This window comes from Chiloscyllium punctatum, chromosome 21 (genome assembly GCF_047496795.1).
Source record: "Chiloscyllium punctatum isolate Juve2018m chromosome 21, sChiPun1.3, whole genome shotgun sequence".
Taxonomy (NCBI): domain Eukaryota; kingdom Metazoa; phylum Chordata; class Chondrichthyes; order Orectolobiformes; family Hemiscylliidae; genus Chiloscyllium; species Chiloscyllium punctatum.
In genome coordinates, this window is record NC_092759.1 from 45337483 (window position 1) to 45342051 (window position 4569).

General features: G+C 52.3%; 1 long non-coding RNA gene across 1 annotated transcript; it reads right to left on the reverse strand.

Annotated features, from left to right (window-relative positions):
• Positions 1-302: 302 nt before the first annotated feature.
• On the reverse strand, positions 303-4221 carry LOC140492399 (uncharacterized). The gene is made up of 3 exons (XR_011963555.1): positions 4105-4221; positions 3516-3649; positions 303-406 (listed from the first exon to the last, which is right to left on the reverse strand). It is a non-coding gene; the product is annotated as an uncharacterized lncRNA (long non-coding RNA).
• Positions 4222-4569: the final 348 nt, after the last annotated feature.

Genomic DNA, 4569 nt, shown 5'->3' on the forward strand with positions numbered 1-4569 from the left:
CAACCAGGAAATGGAAAGTGAATAATGAGCTGAAAACAAGGCCACTGCTCTGTTAGAATCAAAATCATTCAACGTTCAGTCACTGAATATTCTAACCTGCCGAAAGGATACTCCCAGAATCACAGCAGAAGGAGAAAACAAGCTTGGCAGAGACAGAATGAAGCCACCGCCTGCATCACAACAGCTCAGAACAAAGAGGCTGGATTCTCATCCAACTGACAAGCAATACAGATACTGTCAGAGTTACAGATCGAGTTCAGAATTATTCAGGAAACAGACTTACCAGATACACTGGTCGGTGGGGTGTGCCAAAGATCCATGAAATAGCTTTGTGATGTGCCATTTTTTCGTTGAGAAATGATTCTTTGTTTTTGCTAAGAAGAGCGGACGTGTAGTTCACTGATCACTAGATTTACAGACAAAGGAAACCTGATCAAGGACTCACAGGTCAATTACACTGTTAGTGACAGTCCATCGCACACAACAACAGCCTGTTCCACAGAGAACAAAACAGATTCTAGTTTAACAGAGACACTCTCACAATGAACACCTGCTGCTTTAATAAAAATGTTACCTGTTTGAAGAAAAGGAACATATCACCGATACAGCGAGACTTTTAAACTGCCCAATGTAACTGAGGAGATTTTAACCAATTCAGTGATCACTGTTTCTATGTACTTTGAAGCTATTTTGAGCAGGGTATGTATCAGGGGTCGGTGTGGACTTGCTGGACCAAGGGCCTGTTTCCACACTGGAGGGATTCTATTCAATACAATTGTCAACCTGTCCCACAGCAGGATGCGTAAGGCCCAAGGGGACTCTGTACCGGACAGGGGTTGTGTCCCACAGCAGGATGGGTAAGGCCCAAGGGGACTCTGTACCGGACAGGGGTTGTGTCCCACAGCAGGATGGGTAAGGCCCAAGGGGACTCTGTACCGGACAGGGGTTGTGTCCCACAGCAGGATGGGTAAGGCCCAAGGGGACTCTGTACCGGACAGGGGTTGTGTCCCACAGCAGGATGGGTAAGGCCCGAGGGGACTCTGTACCGGACAGGGGTTGTGTCCCACAGCAGGATGGGTATGACCCAAGGGGACTCTGTACCGGACAGGGGTTGTGTCCCACAGCAGGATGGGTAAGGCCCGAGGGGACTCTGTACCGGACAGGGGTTGTGTCCCACAGCAGGATGGGTAAGGCCCAAGGGGACTCTGTACCGGACAGGGGTTGTGTCCCACAGTAGGATGGGTAAGGCCCAAGGGGACTCTGTACCGGGAAATGGTCATGTCCCACAGCAGGATGGGTAAGGCCCGAGGGGACTCTGTACCGGACAAGGATTGTGTCCCACAGCAGGATGGGTAAGGCCCTAGGGGACTCTGTACCGGACAGGGGTTGTGTCCCACAGCAGGATGGGTAAGGCCCAAGGGGACTCTGTACCGGACAGGGGTTGTGTCCCACAGCAGGATGGGTAAGGCCCAAGGGGACTCTGTACCGGGAAATGGTCATGTCCCACAGCAGGATGGGCAAGGTCTTGGACAAGTCTGGACCCAGGATGGGTAATGTCCGAGGGAAATCTGTACAGGGGAGGCATTGTGTCCCACGTTAGGGTGGGTGAGGCCGGATGGGAATCTGTACAGGGGAGCGTGTCCCCCACAGCAGGATGGGTAAGGCCCGAGGGGAGTCTGTACTGGGGAGGGGTTGTGTCCCATGGCAGGATGGGTAAGACCAGAGGGGAGTTTGTACCGGGGAGGGGTTGTGTCCCTCAGCAGGATGGGTAAGGCCCAAGGGGAGTCTGTACTCGGGAGGGGTTGTGTCCCACAGCAGGATGGGTAAGAGCAGAGGGGAGTCCAACCCGTAGAGGGGTTGTGTCTCACAACAGGATGGGTAAGGCTCGAGGGGAGTCTGTACCGGGGAGTGGCTGTATCCCGCAGCAGGATAGGTAAGACCCAAGGGGGGTCTGTACTGGGGAGGGGTTGTGTCCCATGGCAGGATAGTTAAGGCCTGAGGGGAGTCTGTACCGGGGAGGGATTGTGTCCCTCAGCAGGATGTGTAAGGCCCGAGGGGAGTCTGTACCGGGGAGGGATTAAGGATGAGTAAGACCCAAGGGGACTCTGTACACATGTGGTTGTGTCCCTCAGCAGGATGGGTAAGGGGTCTGTGTCCCTCAGCAGAATGGTTAAGGGGTCTGTGTCCCACAGCAGGATGGGTAAGGGGTCTGTGTCCCACAGCAGGATGGGTAAGGGGTCTGTGTCCCACAGCAGGATTGGTAAGGCCTGAGGTGAGTTGTACCGTGGAGGGGTTGTATCCCAAGCAGGATGGGTAAGGCCCGAGGGCAGATTGCACCAGGGAGGGGTTGTACCCCACAGCAGGATGGTTAAGGCCAGTCAAGAGTCTGTATTTGGGGAGGGGGTTGTGCCTCACAGCAGGAAGGGTGAGGCCCGAGGGTACTCTGTACCAGGGAGGGTATGCGACCCAAAGCAGGACAGGTAAGGCTCAAGGGTAGACTGTACCGGGGAGGGGTTGTATCCCCCAGCCAGACGGTTAAGGCCCGAGAGGAGTCTGTACCTCAGAGGGGATGTGACCCACAGCAGGATGGGCAAGGCCCGAAGGGAGTCTGTACCGGGGAGGGGTTCGGTCACACAGCAGGATGGGTAAGGCTCGAGGGGAATCTGAACTGAGGAGGGGTGTCCCACAGAAGGGGGTAATGTCCGAGGGGAGTCTATGTTGGGGAAGGGTTGTGTCCCACAGCAGAATGGGTAAGGCCTGAGGAGTGACTGAGAGCAAAGATTTACTTAGAGAGCTGAGGGGCAACATTTTCCACAGAGGACGGTTCTGTGGCACATGGGAGAACCAAGAACAATTACAACATGGAAAAGACATTTGGGCAGGAACATGGAGGAGTGAAGGTTTGAAGGGCCATGGGCCAAACACGGAAATGCAACTCATTCAGTTCTGGAAACCTGGTAAGCATTGATGACTTCGGCCAGAGAGTCATGCAGCACAGAAACAGACCCTAAGTCTTGGGTTATTGGGGGAGTGGACTATCGTGACAGGGCATGTTGTCGAGACTGAAGTTAGAGAGATATGGATGGTCGTCTGGACTGGAGCAGGTTTCAAATGTGTGAAGTGATTGGTGAGAGGGGAGGAAAGTACAGAGATAGGAACTGTTTTTGGCATTAGAATGATTGAAGACACTGATCCACAAGACAAGCCATAGATACAGTGTGGGAGAGGGAACACAGAATGGAACATTCCCAGACAGCATTCCCACCCGCTCGTGGAAGGCCTGCTTTCCCCTCTTTTGTACTGATGCTCACTAAGACAGCACAGGCTTGGATTGAAAACTGTGACACTCCCGATGTTGTCTTAGTACAACAAAACTTGAAGTAAAGGCGGTGACTGAACCTGGGGTGTGTCTGTACTGTGCTCCCCCTCCAGCACGGCATCTATGTCATGTCCTGTTAGCTGATGTTTGGAGCCCTCTCATTGCTCTCTGTTCTGTGCACTGAGTGTGATCTTACCTCACTGCAGGATTTATTGAAGGCTCCAGATCTCCCTGCCCTGTGTCTCTCTGGCTGACAAACCATCTTCAATGAGGGATGTATGAGACACCCAGCAGCTGGGATGTCTATTAGGTCAGGACCTTCCTGAGTACCTACAGACAGATAGACAGAATGGGAAATTAGACTGATGCAGTGAGGGCTACAAATGTCAAATGGCACTGACTCCCACAGAAATCTGGAACATCCCAGTCTCCATCGTCTATCTGGAGTGGAGAATTCTGTTTGCTCAGGATCTGGAGTAGCTGCAAGAGCGAGGGACATTGACAGATGCAGCAATTAGACCCACACAGTGAGGGATACCACATGGAGAGATACTAAGTGATATCACCAGAGTGCAAGATCAAACAATTGTGCAGGAAGGAAGGGTTTTGATTCATGTTGCACTGGGATGGGCAACCTGTGAGCAGGCAAAGTGATGGTCCAGTGGCATTAAGTGAGACAATTTATCCAGAAACTCAGCAAATGTTCACTGGACACAGGTACAAATCCCACCATTGCAAATGAGAAAATGAGAATTAAATGCTTCAAAAAAGATGTAATTAAAAACCTGTGAGTATTAAACAATTGTTGATGTTAAGAAAAATCCACCGTGTGCATTCATGTCTTTAGTGAAGTAATCTCAGGTGGGTCTATCCTCCGATTGTCCTGGACCCGGATAGCCCCGCCCTCCTGCTCATTGACCTTCTCAAGATGGCGGCTCTGAGACCCGCGCTCCCTCTTCCCTCAAATAAATGGCGGCCTTGACCCTGGGCCGCTTTCCCGACAGAGACCATCATCTCCTTATCCGGGTCTGCAGGGTCTTTTTCGGATTTTTTTCACCTATATCCGCGTCTTGTGAATTCTCTCCGCTCCTTTCTCCCAGTGAATCGCCCACACGCCGCTCTCTGAAGCCGATCGTAGCCGCACCCAGAGAAAGCTGTTCCATGACTCGCCGTGTCCTGGTTAACGTGACACTGCGCATGCCCTTCATAGAAACCAAACTGCGCGTGCATCGGAGGTTGTCAGTGAGTTC